The sequence below is a fragment of the Aotus nancymaae genome, unplaced genomic scaffold (genome assembly GCF_030222135.1).
Source record: "Aotus nancymaae isolate 86718 unplaced genomic scaffold, 86718_ANA_hifiasm-v0.15.2.pri h1tg000036l, whole genome shotgun sequence".
NCBI lineage: Eukaryota > Metazoa > Chordata > Mammalia > Primates > Aotidae > Aotus > Aotus nancymaae.
This window is the reverse complement of record NW_026988450.1, coordinates 6,427,920-6,445,334: the sequence shown is the minus strand read 5'-3', so window position 1 is coordinate 6,445,334 and position 17,415 is coordinate 6,427,920.

The following is a 17,415-nucleotide window of genomic DNA, read 5'->3' as shown; positions in this document are numbered from 1 at the left end:
AAATTAAAACTGAGCACTTTTAAGCACCGTTATTTATCCATTTAAAATAACAAATCTTCTATAGCCAACACAATTAACATGCATTGGTTAAAAATAACTATTTTCTAAAACAAAATTAGTATTTGAGATGCTCCATACACAAATCATAAAGTATATTGCTAACCTATAGGTAATTGTGGAGCAACCTTTCTCCTGGTACAAAATTTAAGCAGCCGACTTAGGTATCATTTTTTTTTTTTTTTTGAGACAGAGTCTCACTCTGTCACCCAGGCTGGAGTGCAGTGGTGTGATCTTGGCTCACTGCATCCTCCGCCTTTCAGGTTCAAGCAATTCTCCTGCTTCAGCCTCCCTAGTTGCTGGGATTACAGGCGTCCACCACCACACTTGGCTAATTTTTGTATTTTCAGTAGAGACAGGTTTTCACCATGTTGGCCAGGCTGGTCTCGAACTCCTGACCTCAGGTGATCTGCATACCTCGGCCTCCCAAAGTGCTGGGATTACAGGTATGAGCCACTGGGCCTGGCCCACTTATCTCAATCCATCTTTCATCTCACAGATAAGAAAATGTTTGAAATAAGCATTTTTATTCCTTTCATAATATAATATCACAGGTTATACTGCTATAGATGATAGCATATGCCACGTGGATGAATAAAGACTACTAACAAATGTGTCACCAAGTGATAGAATTTAGGAAACTCATGTAAATGCTTCTTCCCTAATCTTATCAATAAGATACCAGCTTGCATCTTCTGACTACAATATTAGTAGCAAGATAAAAATAAAATATGTTCATTTTCAAAAGTCTAATATCACTGTATATGCTGCATCTTATCTTAGAAACATCAGCCACATTCTTGAACTTTCTAGGTAGAATTAGAAGGATGCTTAAGTATGGTATTGGAAATTCTGTCTTTGTACATGATCTGAGGCCCAAGAGTGATAAAAATGTTAATTGGGCTGTTTAGGGACTTAGCAGCAACTAGAATTTAAGGCTACAAACTATTTCCAGTGCTTTTTAATGAAAAAATATTACCGTGCTTCTCCTTGAATTCATCTTACTACCTTTCTTCTCAAGGTTGCTTTTCTTTTTTTCCTGAAAGTAGGAGAAGAGAGATCAGAGAGTCCTTGGCTCTCCCTCTCCTCCTCCACCCAGAGCACACTCAGTACAAGGTGCTCCGGGAATGTTGCAACACCCAGCACATCCTGTGGCCCTCTCTGAGATTCAGCATTTCCCATTCAACAGCAAAATCCATAAGTAATTTATATTTGGGTTTAAAAGAATGGATCAGGCAGTGGCTCATGCTTGTAATCCCAGCACTTTGGAAAGTCAAGATGGTCAGATCACTTGAGCCTAGGAGTTCCAGGCCAGCCCGTGCAATATAACAAACCCTGTCTCTACAAAAATACAAAAAAACAGCTCTGTGTGGTGGTGCACGCCTGTGGTCCTACCTTCTCAGGAGGCTGAGGTGGGAGGATCACTTGAACCTGGGAGGTCAAGGCTGCAGTGATGACTGCACCACTGCACTCCAGCCTGGGGAACATATGTGTCTCAAAAAAAAAAAAAAAGAAAGAAAGAAAGAAAAAGAAAAAGAAAAGAAAAAAGAATAGATCAGCATCCACCTACTAGGATGGCTAAAAGTAAACAGACTGATAGTGCCAAGTGTTGGCAAGGATGTGGAGAAAGTGCAATCCTCATACGTGCCTGGTGAAAATGCAAAGTGGTCCAGCCACTTTGGGAAACAGATGACAGTTTCTTTGAAAGTTAAACTCACACATACCTGTACAATGCAGAAATTCAGCCCAGAAGAAATAAGAAAATACATCCACCCAGACTTGTGCACAAGGGTTCATTGCAGCTTCAGTCATAATAGCCAAAAACACACCAAATGTCCATCTACTAGAATCAGTAAATGAAATGTGTATATCCATTCCATGAAATATTACTTAGCAGTGACTGGGTGAGGTGGTTCACATCTGCAATCCCAGCACTTTGGGAGGCTGAGGCAGGCTGATGACCTGAGGAAAGGAGGTCGAGACTGGCTTCCTGGGAAGACCCCATCTCTACTAAAAATACAAAAATTAGGCTGGGCACGATGGCTCATGCCTGTAATCCCAGAACTTTGGGAGGCTGAGGCGGGTGGATCACTAGAGGTCAGGAGTTCGAGACCAGGCTAGCCAACGTGGTGAAAACCTGTCTCTACTAAAAATACAAAAATTAGCCGGGCATGGTGACAGGCGCCTGTAAGCCCAGCTGGTAGGGAGGCTTAGGCAAGAGAATTGTTTGAACCTGGGAGGCGGAGGTTGCAGTGAGCCCAGATAGCACCACTACACTCCAGCCTGGGTGACAAAAGCAAAACTCTGTCTCAAAAAAACAAAACCAAATATTACTCAGCAGTAAAATGAAAGAACTATTAATACATGCAACAGCATGGATGCATCTCACAAACATTAAGCAAAATGAAAGAAACCAGACATAAAATACTGCCTATTGTATGATAACATTTGTATGAACGAAACCAAAGGAAAAGAGGAAGTATAGCGAAAGCAAGCAGTTAATGGGTATGGGGCAGGAGCAAAAACTGACTACAGGTGGGCACCAGGGAACATTTTGGGGTGATGAAATGTTCTAGGACTGAATTGTAGTGATATTTGGGCAACTGTATACATTTGCAAAAAATCACTGAATTGTATACTTAAAATGGATGGATTGTATGGTATGTAAATCATAACTCGATGAATTTGTTTTTAAAAAAGAGAAGGAAAAGAATAATGAAATCCTATGTCATCATTGTTTTTCCACTGAGAAAGGTAGCTGATTTCTCTTCTCCCAACTTGACCTCAAGGAGAATAGCCCCAACGTCGTGTTTATATTCACATATATGAGAGGGGAATGAGCATCAATAATGAATTTTTCTGAAATTTTCTATAAATATTTATAACTTTGTACTTTAGCATCACCAAGATATATACTAAACATTTGTGCTTGCTTTCTTCTAAAACTATCTTATCATCCACACACCACACAATTCACCCATTTAGAGCGTGCAATTCTGTGGTCTCTAGTCTCTTCACAGAGTTGCATACACATTACCACAATATGTTTTAGAATATTTTTATTAACCCCCAAAGAAACCCTGATGTCACATCAGTTACCCCAACCCTCCCGGCTCTAGGCAACCACTAATCTGCTTCCTGTCTCTATAGATTTGCTTATTCTAGACAGTACATATAAATATACAATATGTGGTGCTTTCTGATTGGCTTCTTTCCCTTACCGTAATGCTCTCAAAGTTTCCTCCATGTATCAGTGTGTATCAGTATTTTATTTCTTTATTTTTCCACATTTTATTTCTTTATTCATCAGTTGGTGACCATTTGGGTTGTTTCCATTTTGTCTATTACAGTGCTGCTATGAGTACTTATATACGAGTCTGTGTGGATACGTGTTTTTATCATTCTCGAGAATATGCCTAGGAGTGGAACTATTGGATCTTGTGGTGACTCTATGTTGAACCATTTGAGAAACCTCCACTTCTTCTAAGTGCTTTAAAATTTTAGCCCTTCCGTTTAAATCTGATCAATTTAAATTTTTTTTATATGGTATGAGGTAAGGACCCAACATCATCCCTTGGCATGTGAATATCCAGTTTCCCAACACCATTTATTGAAAATGCTATTCTTTTGCCATTGAATTATCCCAGTACACTTGTCAAAAATCAATTGACTATAAATGTTAGAGTATTTCAGAACTCTCAATTCTTTTTGTTGATCTATATATCTATCCTTATGCCACCACCATATGTCTTGATTACTGTTGCTTTATATTACGTTTGGAAATTAGAAGTATGAGTCCTCCAACTTTGTTCTTCTTTCCAAGACTGTTTTGGCTGTTCTCTGTTCTTTGAATTTCCACATGAATTTTAGGATCAGTTTGTTGAATTTCTGGAAATAAGCCAGCTGGGATTTTGATAGGAATTGAGTTAAACGTGTAGATCAATTTGAAGAGTATTCCCATCTTAACACTATTAAGTCTTCTGATCCATGAATATGGGAGGACTTTTCATTTATTTAGAACTTTTAAATTTTCCTTCAGGCTGGGCATGGTGGCTCACGCCTGTAATCCTAGCACTTTGGGAGTCTGAGGCAGGCAGATCGCTTGAGTCAGGAGTTTGAGACCAGCCTAGCCAACATGGTGAAATCCCATCTCTACCAAAAATATGAAAATTAGCTGGGCCTGGTTGTGCATGTCTGCAATCCCAGCTACATTGGAGGCTGAGGCAGGAGAATTGCTTGAACCCAGGAGGCAGAGGTTGCAGTGACCTGAGATTGTGCCACTGCACTCCAGCCTGGGCGACAGAGCAAGACTCCATCTCCAAAAAAAAGGAAAAATTCTTTCAACAGTGTTTTGTAGTTGAGTACATGTTTTACACCACTTTTATTATTGCTAAATATTTTATTTTTCTTTCGATGCTATTCTAAATGGAACCATTTTCTTAATTTTATCTGTGTTTCCAAGTTTACTCTTGCCCACCACAAAACTGATATTTAGACTTCATGTCTAATTAAGAAAGAAGCTTCAGATGAGGAAATCTCATTCTGAGATTCATATGTCTGATCAGAAAATAAAGCTACAAATTTGACTCGAACTGTTTTAAGGATTTCAGATGATAAGTCTGAAACAAATCTGAACACACTGTTTAAATACATGCATCTAATACTTAGATTAAGAAGAAGCAGAAATAGGAATACACTAATATGATGGTGTGGCTTCCTGGAAATGCTGATGGAAAAGCTACAGAAGTAGTAAGATTCCAAAGCAGACACACAAAGATAACCCACTGGCCTTGGGCAAGGAATTAATAACAGTGTGTACAGTATGTGCAGAGTGGTTTTCAAACTGGGGTGCCCAGATTCTAGTAGTAGATAGTCTGCTATTATGCAAGAAGAAAATATAAAGACTGATATTTATGTTTATTTATGTCACTCTTTTAGTTTTTTTTTCAGGCTTTATAAGTGTTTATAATAGCATGGTGGTACGTTTACATACTTTGTATTAAATTAGCAGACAATTTGTCAGTTCATTCTCAATTTTTTACTGATGGAGACTATTGACTTAACTCACTGCTCAGCACATAGCCTGTGTTCAGTAAATGTTAACAATCATCAAAATAATATTTATAATTGTCCTAATATCATAATGAATAAGTCCAAAAGTATTAATTGTACTTTTCTGATTTGTTTCCTTGTCACCACTGATGAGATTATAAAGCCCACAAAAGTCAAAGATCAAAACAATCAGAGTGAATGGCCCATCAACTCAACCACACACACAAAAAAAATGCTTTTTATTATTATCATTTAAAAATACAGGAAGATAATAAAGTCCAAGAGAGAAGAATAGATATTAATTTTCATGTCCTCAGTGTGTAAACACTAACCACCCTGAAAAATATTTGCTGTTGGACCAAAGTTAACATCTACTCAGTTTTCTTCTGTTTGTTGAAACCTCACTCATCTGAAGCACAGGATCCCTGAATTGTGGGAAATACAGACATCTCTGGGTTCCTCAAACTGGCCAGGTCAAAGATTTAGGCGTCTAATCTGGGAATCGCTCTCTCCAGCCCGGCCAGCTTCCCTGCCATTCTTTGCAAGGACTGTGTGTATGGCACTGGACTTATTTTCCCAGAAGTGCTTCTGGGACTGAAATCTGCACAAAGGGGCTGTTAAATGTGTTTCCCTCCCTCCTGGCTCAGCTGGCTCCTAAGCCTCAGGGCACACACAGCTCATAGTTCCTATCAACTTTTCCCAAAGGACCCCTGGGCTCCTGCAGGAGCCAGTACTTCCCTGGAACAGGAAGCTCTATTTACACTGTCTTGGAGCCTGGTGCTCATCCATAAAAGGGAAAAGAGTCCTTTAGGAAAAGGGCAGGGTGCTTGGAAACTCTTTAAAAGTGAAAGCTTTGCAACCGGTTTCTGTTGTTTTACACTGTTGGTTAATACAATTTTTCAGAACATAAAAACACATGCCCTTTGGCTGAACAGTGCCTCTGAAAAACTGATGTGCCAGTAAACCAAAAAGCTGACGTGCCAATAAACAAAAAATACAGAGAGATTTTCATGGGAATCTTCCAGAGTGCACACCTAGGTCATATCATCGTTTCTGTAGCCCTGAAGAACGTAATTCCACACAGACATACTGGTTTACATATCAATCATCAAATTGTACTTTAAATGAGGAAGAAGGGCTATCTAGGCTTTGGAATAGCATCATGTTTAGGTCCATGGATGATTTTTCCAATTCTCCGTGCAGGTACCTATCATGTAACTTATGTTCTACCAGCTAACAGATACACTTGGTGAGTGAAATCAATCTCAAATGAGCAAAAGACACACCAGGAAAAGACTGCAATTGCTGTGGGAGAGAGGGCTTTAAGAATCGGAGTTCTGTGGGGAATTCAATCATAATGGTCAATAAATAATCATAATTTAAATTTTGGCAATAAATGTTTGTGGCTTATATATTATTATTTATTTATTTATTTAGAGACAGGATTTCACTCTGTCACCCAGGCTGGAGTACAGTGGCACAATCACAGCTCACTGCAGCCTTGAAGTCCTGGGCTCAAGCGATCCTCCACCTCAGCCTCCCAAGTAGCTGAGACTACAGGTGTGCACCACTATGCCTCGCTAATTTTTTAATTGTTGATAGAGACGAGGTCCCACAATGTTACTCAGGCTGGTCTCAAACTCCTAGGCTGAAGCAGTTCTCCCACCTCAGCCTCCCAAATTGCTGGGATTATAGGCATGAGCCACCATGCCCAGGCTGTTTGTGGCTTATCATCAATGGTAATTGCAAACAATTATTATGAATTGTTACAAGACATTGGGTTAAGGGCTTTATACCTGTAAACTCTTTTCACCTTTATGATAACCTTGTGAGTTAGGCACTGTCAGAATTCCCAGTGTACAGATGGCCCAAAGAGATTAAGTAACTTATCCAAAATCACAGTAAGTGGTGAAGCCAGGATATAAACCCTGGGTATCTAGTCACATAGATGATGCCCTAACCATTGTGTTTCACTGCCTCTTGCACTCTGTACCTGACTCTATTCCTAGCGTTTTAACTCAAATAACACAAATAATGTTGTAGAATTTCATGAACTCAAATAGTCATTCAACCATTTTTCATTTATTCTGTACCTGCTAGCACCTAGGCTAAATATAGCGATTCTGACGTGATTGGGATTGCAGAGATAGGCTAGAGGCCAGGGGTCAGATTTCACATCAATCTAGCTCCATATCCCATCCCCACACAGTATCCCACGCCCCACAGGCACCTCGCTTCCACCCTGGGCTTTCACAGTCCCACGTGACACGAGTTTCCCTACCTGTCGCACCTGTTGATTTCAACTGGCTGGAGCGGGCTTCCCCAGAGTGTGCCGTCTGCGCATGCGCCGTTGATTTGTTGAACTGATGATGTAACCTTCTTGGGGAAGTCACTTTCCCAAACCTGCAAGACTCTTCCATCAAGGACCACCTGTGAAAAACACTTTAGGAGGCTGAAAAGTGTTGGGGTTTTTTTGCGGTGGGGAGGTGCAGTTCTGGTCATCCCAAAGTCATTGGTGACCTTAAGAAAATAATATTGAGGTGAAATGTGAAAGGATTAGAAGATGAAAAAAATGACAAGACAACACTGAGAAATCTGACTATGAAGGGCAGCAATGAACGGGCCAACAGGTGAGGGGCGTAAGGCTGAAGGAGGGTTTTTGTTTATTGTTTCTGCAGTTTCTGCTACTGTGGTTAAGAGGATCGAGACCTTTGTCTGTTTAAGGGCTGAAGGGAATGGGTAGAGAGGAAGAAAAGGCGAAAGGAATAACTGACAGCTTAAGGTCTTGGAGATAGGAGCAGTGGCCTCCCCTCAGAGTGAAATTGCTTAATGAGTTGTCTGTAACTGTCTTGCTTCTCTCTTCACCTTCTAATTCCTTCTCACCTCACTTCAATATGACTTTTATTAAGGTCACCATGACCCCCATATTGCTGGGAACACAAAATCACTTCTCAGTACTTTAATGTCCAGAGCAGGATGGGAGATCAGTGTTTTTTTAGACCAGAAGTTGAGGGTGGTCTTTGCTGGTGTTAACATTTCTTTGTGTGACACATGAAGCAGTCACTGAGCAGGAGGTGAGATGTTTGAGGCAGAAGGACATAGTGTCTGAAAAGCTTTTTCGGAGGGCAGGGCGGTGAGCAAGTCAGAGACGTGTAATGAGATGGTCAGCTGAACAGAGCCCCATGTGTGGTTGGTGACTGTGAGCTTAGAGTGACCCCAACCTGCCTGGCTGGGGCTGCTCCTCAGTCCTCAGCTGCCTGAGAGAGAACAGACAGTGAGTGTAGTGAGGGTAGGTGGGTTCGTCAGATTTCAAGTTTGCCAGCACGTGCAACAGAAAGAGGGCACGGCTGACATGATGGAACAGAATCCAGCGTGGATGTCAGGCAAGTTAACAGTGGGGGGCCACGAATAAGAAAAAAGTAGGGATCAGGGAAAGTCACCCAGAAGTAGAGGAGGCTGTGCAGGGAACGCTCAAGCAGGAAGCTGCAGAGCAGGGTTTGTGGGCAGTGAGGAGGATGTTTGAATCTCTGATGCTGGAGGTGGGGCAGTTGCAAGAGATAACGTAGTTCAGACTCACATTCTGCACCGTGGGAAAGGGAAGCCACGGCCCACTGGAAAGCATGGTCGCTGGGTTAAGGAGCTAAGAGGTCACAGCGTCGGATGTGTCCAGAATGAAAGCAAATGTGAGGATGAAGGGGAAGAATGTGGTTCCAAAGTCTCACAAACAGTGGTGAGCATCCAGGTGAGGCCCTCAGCCATTCCAGCACTGGGCGCTTGATTGTTTGGTGAGTGATAGGAGATGGAGCCGGCTGGCTCTGAAATGCCTTGGGTGTCAGGCAAGGCGAGGTACCCTACGCTCCCAGTAGGCTACATAGCCTTTAAAAATCATCGACTAAAACTGTGTTATTTGTTGGTGCCATGAAGAGATAGTGAACCCTACTGTACAGTGTGGAGCCTGGGTGGTAACGACGGGTCACTGTGGCTTCCTCAGCTGCGGCTGACGGACCACCCTGGTGCAGGGCGCTGCTGATGGGGGAGGCTGCGCAGGGGTGGGCGGCAGGGAGCATGGGAAATCTCCGTCCCTTCTGCTCAATTCTGCTGTGAGCCTCAAACTGCCCTAGAAAAATTAAGTATTTAAAAAGAAGATTTAGGAGGAATCGATCTTTAGAGAAACATCAGAGAAGATGGGAGGCAGTTAGGTCACAACAGACTACACCCATTTCACTGTCTCCCCGGGAGCCAGCCTGGTCTCCGACATTGCAGACCGGACAACCCAAGGCACTCGGCTTAACTCGTTCATTCACATTTTTCTTGCCCCCGCCCTGAAATAAATGTAGGGTCCACAGCTCCACTCGCCTCTGGTTGAGGGGAAATCTCAGAAGAGTTGCTGTGGGTTTCCACAGCCGAAGGCTTCCAGGCTAACACTACACTGCGCAGTTCACCTTCTTATGACAAAGGTGGCCATGATGTCCTCAGAGTCTTGAGGCAGCTTTTTGTCATGTAATCAGAACTGGACCACCCTAAGCCTTCTTTCTCCTTCAAGATTCTCTGTCTCGCCTGGCACGGTGGTGCGTGCTTGTAGTCCCAGCTACTCTGGAGACTGAGGCTGGAGGATCACTTGAGCCCAGGAGTTCCGGGCTGTCATGCGCTATGCCGGTCGGGTGTCCGCACTAAGTCTGGCATCAATATGGTGACCTTCTGGGAGCGGAAGACCACCAGGTTGCCTAAGGAGGGGTGAACTGGCCCAGGTCGGAAACAGAGCAGGTCAAAACTCCCGTGCTAATCAGTAGTGGGATGGTGCCTATGAATAGCCACTGCACTCCAGCCTGGGCAACATAGTGAGATCCCATCTCTTTATTTAAAAAAATTAAAATTTAAATTAATTTAATTAAAAAAAAAGATTCTGTCTCTCCATGTTCCCCCAAAATAACATCCTCAACCTTATTGAGGGCTTGGGATGTGCCAGGCACTGTTATGATGCCTACATGTGTCATTTTACTTCACCTACACAATGAAGCCACATTCTGCGAGGTTCTATTATTGTCATCCTCACTTTTAGGTGAAGAGTCTGAGACACAGATAAGTAATTTGCCCAGGGCCACAGGGAAGACCTAGAGGTGGGATTTGGTGTCAAAGGTGGTGCTCTCAGCCTCCCCTGGTTAATGTCACCACATCCTCCCTGCAGGAGACATTGGTCCTGTCCTCAGCGTCTCCTCAATGTCCGCACCAGCAACTCACTAAGTCTCATCCACCCTCCCCGGGACGCCACCCCTGACTGTTCCTGGTCCTGGTGCCTCCTCCAGGCCCCTGGCCCCTCTCACTCCCAGTCTCCCATCTGTTTCCTTTTCCAAGGTCAGCACCACGCACAGGCCAACCCCTTCACTCTTCCAATTTTTATTCTCACCACTTAACTGCCTATCCCCTGCTCCCTCCAAGCTCTTCACACTGAATTGAACTGTTCTGTGACATACCAAAAGCAGCAAATGGCCGGTCTTTTCCTCTACCCTCTGCGTCTGGAGCACCAAACTCCACCTTCCCCACCATGTCACTGCTGCCCTGCGTCACAGATGCCTCTTCATCCTCAGGACTCAGTTCCTAGTCCCAGCTTGCAGCATTCTCTAAGAGCTGGTGGCAGTCAGTGCTCTGAATTAACACCCATTTAGGTGTCTGACTCCCCTACTCCGACTGCCAGCCCAAGGCAGGGTCCCATCGATCTCAGCATTCCTAGTGCCCAGCAGAACTCCCTGCACGTGGGAACTGGGTGTTCAGTCACTGTTGCTTGAACAAGTAGTGAAAAATGGGAGCAACATGAGACCAAATGACCCCTCACTGCGTCCTTTTGTCCGATGTTTGGAGGATAAATGCAGCACCCAACACAGACACGCCCACTATGCTATGGGCTGTTCAGCTGTTAGAACCTGAGCTATAGACCCACTTCCCCCTGCAACATGGGCTCTATCAGGGCAGGGCTTACCTTGTTTGCCACCAGATTATGAAAGTAAGGAACTTGGTGCCCATGCCCATTATGTGTGTTTTGTGTGACATGAAGCATAAATAAATCAAAGGTCTCTGATCCTTACAATTCTATAAGGTTAATATTTCCCACTGGAAACTGAAGCTCAAAGAGGTTAGTGTGCAAGGCTGTCATAAGACACTTGGAAAACCAGTAGGGAAACCCTTCCCTTTGAAGCCCATTTTCTTTCTACACTTCTGAGTTGTACCTCTGGACCTTCTTAGCTATGAGAACTGGACACTGACATCAAAGAGAAGAATAAAATTATATTTTAAAAAATAATGCACGTGGAGCAGAATTTTTCTGTTTTCTATCTATTTTTCAGGTTTTCTACCTGCCACTTATAAAACCAGATTAGTCAAAGAAACATTGATGGTGGACCTGGCACCTGGAAGACAGTGAGCTTTGGAAGCTTTGGGAGAGAGTAGGCTGGACGGCCCGGGTGGGTCAGCTCCGTGGGGAAGCACAGCTCAGGCTGGTGGAGAGGGTTTCTCCGGAGCACACCCTGCAGCCGGCAGAGAGCCTGTGACCGCGCTGCTCATGGGCGACCGAGCTGTTCTTAGCCAGCACCAAAGAACACCGGAATTCAGCCAGCTTTGTCTCATACTCTAACAAAGGAGGTTGAAGACAAGTCTTCTATTTTCTTTATATCACTTTAGGGTCAGAAAACTCCCAAACAGGTTTCCTATATGATGAAACAGGCATTTTTCCCTCCCCCCTTTCGCTTGAAAAAGTTGCCATTTCTTAGTAAAGATTACTCAGCTAGTCCTTACCATAACCCATGAAGGCAGTAAGTATTCTTAGTTTCATCTTCACAGCAAGGAAATACACTCACAGATGGAAAATGATTTCACTAAGGTCATCCAGTGAGTCAGTGACAGGACCCAGTGGGGGGAATTAGGCACCCGGGTCTCGGATATTAAACTCTGAGGCTCTACTAACAATCCAAGATCCCAAAAAAAGCAGTCTTCCCATATCTTCTGAAATTTTAATGCCAAGCTTTGTTGTATGTTGATATCTGTTTATTAGCCATTGGACTACAGCATTCTTTCCAACTGAAAAGCCCCATTCGGTCTCATTTAAGGATGGCATGAGGTACAGGTGTAAAGTACTGAGCAGAACACACAGGATATAGTATCTGCTCAATTAAAAAAATTCCCCCTTCACATGTGTGGGAATTCTGTGTCATTTCCCATTTCTCTTGTATCTGATAAAATAAGAGCTATGCCTGCCAATCCATGATATCAGCAAAGTAAGTGGCAGGTACAAATAAAATCATGCACAGCTAGCTCACTGCAGTGTTTCCACTGGTTGACTTTAGCTTCCTGAACATGAATAAAATGAACTGGGCTCATTCGTTTTAGAGCATATTATCAAATGCTATTGGGTGGTTATAAAAATAGCACATACTCAGTATTGTTTAAAATACTACAAATGAAAATAAGAAAACAAAAATCACCCATCATTCTAATTAAATTCTCAACATATTTTGTGATTTCCTAGGCCCCAAATAGATAGCTAATTATTTTACTCAAATTTATATTTCTTCTATTTTTATTGTGGTCATAAGTACAGTTATGGAGAGTCTGTTCAATACTTTTGCCAATTTATATGTTTCCTGTCGATTCTCAATCTAAAATTCTAAGAAAGATTGGAAGCTTGGAGTCCTCCCCCTGGCTGGGGCCGGCTCCTCACGTGACCAGTGGCAGGATGTTCTCTTTATTAGATGTGAGGCCACCGTCAGAGAACGGCCGACTGCTAGACATTTTGGAAATTAGCACAGAGGAGTTTCTGACTTCACCTACTGTTAGCGTCTGTGTTTCACAGTTTTCTTTAAACCTACACTAAAAGAGTGTGTCCCAGGGCCAGGTGCAGTGGCTCACGCCTGTAATCCCAGCACTTTGGGAAGCTAAGGTGGGCAGATCACAAGGTCAGGAGTTCGAGACCAGCCTGGAGAACATGGTGAAACCCCATCTCTACTAAAAATACAAAAATCAGCCGGGCATGATGGCACACACTTGTAGTCCCAGCTACTCAGGAGGCTGAGGCAGGAAAATCTCTTGAACCCAGGAGGCGGAGGTTGCAGTGAGCTGAGATCAAGCCATTGCCTTCCAGCCTGGATTACAGCCAGACTCCATCCCAAAAAAAAAAAAGAAAAGAAAAGAAAAAAGAGTGTGTCCTAAATCCTTAAATCTCAGAGCACAGCATCCAAATAAAACATGCATTAGGAATAAGAAAAATATGCTCGTGTCTATCATTACCCAGTCGTACTTTAAAAAGAAAAAAAAGCTTGGCTTCTTTGTAAATCTTCATGCAATATGACCTACTTTTTGTCTAATTAAACTCTGAAATCTTTTTTTCTAGATTAGGAAATGTGGTTTGATTAACGAGAGATTTTTTAAATAATCTCTCTTCAGGTAAATAAGAGAAGGGAGCGTGCACACTAAGTGACGATGTGACACTGCCGTTTGACTCAGAGGGACCTAGGCTTTTGTTCACAGAAAGCTTTTCCTCATATCGCCAGAGTCCCAGACAGAGAAGCTAAATGATGTCTCCAAGGGCAAACAGCTGCAGAATTAGAGAGCTTGGCTTTTAAGACAGACTTCCATCAATCAGTTCCCTGGGAGCACTAGTTCAGCTCTGCCCAGTTAAACCTGCATTTGTAGAAACCATTGAGTGTTGGACGCTGTGCTGGACTTTGAGGTTGCACAGATGCCAAGGAGACTGTCCTCCAGCGGGCATTTGTCTGGTGATAAGTCACCATAGGTCAACAATGTCTCCAGATTGTAGGATGCACAGGGTTGAAGGCTTCCCCCAGAAGAGGCTGCCTAAACAGAGTCACAAAAATGGGAGTTAGTTGAACAAAGGCAGACTAAATAAAACAAGGCATTTATCTATACAATCTGGGAGTGAAACAAACACTGCCCAAGCCAAAGTTCCCAAATTTGCTTTGGCAGAGAGACTAAAGCCTAGCGTGTGAAACAGAGAAAATGTGCAGCTTCCCTGCTGGGGAGGTGAGAAACCTCAGTCTTTCCCCTTCTGTCTCCTTCTCTTCATTGACAAAGGACAGGTTACCCTGGGGGTCCTGTGAGGGTAGAGGATACTGACCAGAGGTGGGCACAGGGACATCTGTGTGGCTGGCAATGCCACGTTTCTCCATCAGGACGCTGATTACACAGGTGGTTCCACTTTATAAACTTCACCAAGTTGGACCTTGAGGGCATTATGCTAAGTGAAATGAGTCTGTCACAAAAGGACCAAATCTGTGTGATTCTATTACATGAGGTGCCCAGAGTAGTCAAATCCATAGAGACAGAAGGTACAGTGGAAGTTGCCAGGACCTGGGAGTGGGGGATTCATGTTTAATGGGAACGAAGTGAGACTCCGTGAGTGAGACTCAGACTTCCATGAGACAGAGGTACAATGGGGGTTGCCAGGGCCTGGGAGTGGGGGATTCATGTTTAATGGAAATGAAGCTTCAGCCTGGGAAGATGAAAACATTCTGAGATGGTGGTGGTTGCATAGCATTGTGAATGTACTTAATACCACTGAACTGTGCTCCAAAAAGGGTTAAAATAACAAATTTTGTGTTACATATAATTTATCACAATTAAAAAAATTTAACTTGCATATTTGTGACTTGTCTGATTTTCTACATTAAAAGTTAAAAAAACCTAACCAAATCCCGGTTGTAAACACCACACTCTGGAAGCGTTTGGAGCATGGCGTCTCTCCCGTGAAGAACTGGAGGGTCGTTCCTGCTTTCTCATCTCACCTCCAAAGTCAAGCACACCAAGGTTTCACAAGCTCTCAGCAACTCTCCCTTACTATTCTGTCCGGAAATTGTCTGTGGCTATTTGTGCGTCTCTTTTACTTTTCCTGCCTCCCAAATGGTCTGGGTTGACAAGCATTCTCTCCAGGGATGAGACTCAGGTCTCACAGGGCTTCCTCTGCTGCTTTTCACGAGAAAACCCTGGGGTTAGACCTGGACGGAGTCTCACTCTTTTGCCCAGGCTGGAGGGCAGTGACGTGATCTCGCCTCACTGCAACCTCCCTTTCCCGATTCAAGGGATTCTCCTGCCTCAGCCTTCTGAGTAGCTGGGATTACAGGTGCCCACCAACATACCCAGCTAATTTTTTTGTATTTTTAGTGGAGACGGGGTTTTGCCCTCTTGGCCAGGCTGGTCTCAAACTCCAGGACTCAAGTGATCCACCTGCTTTGGCCTCCCAAAGTGCTGGGATTACAGGTGTGAGCCACTGCACCTGGCCGACTCCTTTCTTTTCTTTCTCTCTTTCTCTCTCTTTCTTCTTTCTTTCTTCTTTTTTTTTTCTGGTTTTGAAACGGAGTCTTGCTCTGTCACCAGGCTGGAGTGCAGTGGCATGATCTCAGCTCACTGCAACCTCCGCCTCCTGGGTTCAAGCGATTCTCCTGCCTCAGCCTCCTGAGTAACTGGGATTAAAGACATGCGCCACCATACCCGCCTAATTTTTCTATTTTTTAAGTAGAGAGAGGGTTTCACGATGTTGGCCAGGATGGTCTCGATCTCTTGACCTCATGATCCGCCTGCCTCAGCCTCCCAAAGTGCAGAGATTACAGGTGTGAGCCACCACACCCAGCCCACTTCTCCTTTATTTTTAAGTTCAATTTGACAATGCACTGAGAAGACCTACAATGATCCTGCATCTAATTGAATGCTCATGATTGATCTCTAAAAATGCTGAAGATTTATTCACACAACTCTTTGGCTACATTAAGGATTAATTTATTTTTTCCTGACTTTATTGAATGCATTACTAATAATACAGCAATCATCTATCTGATATTTACTGAGCATCTTCTCTTTTCCAGGCACTATTCCTGCACTTTACATGTTTGATCTCATTTAATCCTCCCAGTAGCTCTGTGGGACTGTGCTATTAGTATCCCCAGTTACAGACGAGGGTACTGACACATAAATGACATGCAGCTAATATGTGGCAAAGCTAAACTGCCGAGCAGACCTAACCTAGTTTTCTCCTGCAGTGCCTGTGAAGTGGGACATTTTCCTTCTTAGTCAACTCAGATCTGCTCTCATGCACGATGCTGTTTCCATGTCCGGCCAACATCACATCATCACACCCGCAGTCGTGTTGTTACAAAACCTGTGCTACCACTGGATGATCATGGGTTTGGGAACAGGGTCAGAACCTCTCCTCTGCGCACCGGACAGCCCTTCATTTGAGGCACTTCCACAGGCGAGGTCCCACCAGCCGCACAGACAGCCCCAAGCTTCGCCCAGAGAGTTGAGAAAAAGTTGGGCCAAGAAAATCTGGTGCAAACTGGAGTCTGCCCAGTTTTCAATAAGAATAACTTTGAGGTTGACCTTTTATCTTTTATCACTTTAGTAAAGTAGACTTAGAACATCTCAGGATTTCCTGACTTTACCTTTCCCTCTGAAGGAGAATGCTTCATTTGATAGCCAGGAGGGCCAACTATTTTTAATTAAACTCTTGAACTTTCTTGGCTTTTGAAAACTTACTGGAGGAAAATATCCAAATACTCTTAACATTTTGTTTATTTTCAGAGTCTAAATTAATATCACCATCTACATCTGTGGAAGATTCTGGAAAATAGCTAAAGCTAGGATGAGTGAAGTAGTGTCTGGTGACACCCTGGCCAGCAGAAAATGATATGATGCATGTATAATGAGCACAGTGACACACAAACATTCTGCAAGAGAACCAGTTTGTTAAAATACATGTAGAAAAAACACAAAGTGCAAATTAAGGGACACAACATTTATAAAGCTCTTGTCATAGAAAGCTCCTCACTTCAGCTGGGCGTGGGGGCTCACATCTATAATCCCAGCACTTTGCGAGGCTGAAGCAGGTGGACCACTTGAGGTTAGGAGTTCGAGACCAGCCTGGACAACATGGTGAAACCCTGTCTGTACTAAAAATACAAAAATTAGCAGGGTATGGTGGCAGGTGCCTGTTATCCCAGCTACTTGGGAGGATGAGGCAGGAGAATCACTTGGACCCAGGAGGCAGAGGTTGCAGTGAGCCAAGATCACGCCACCACACTCTGGTCCAGGTGACAGAGCAAGACTCTGTCTCAAAAGAAAAAGAAAAGAAAAAAGAAAGCTCCTAATTCATTAGTAGATTTCTTTTTGCTTGTTTCACTCTGCAGGATCTACCTACACATATTAAAAGCAACAGATCAACACCCATGTGAGAAACTCAACTGAAAAACACGGTCTAATCATATTTCACAATTCACAACATGGTCTATTCACAATTCAAATTGAAGCTAC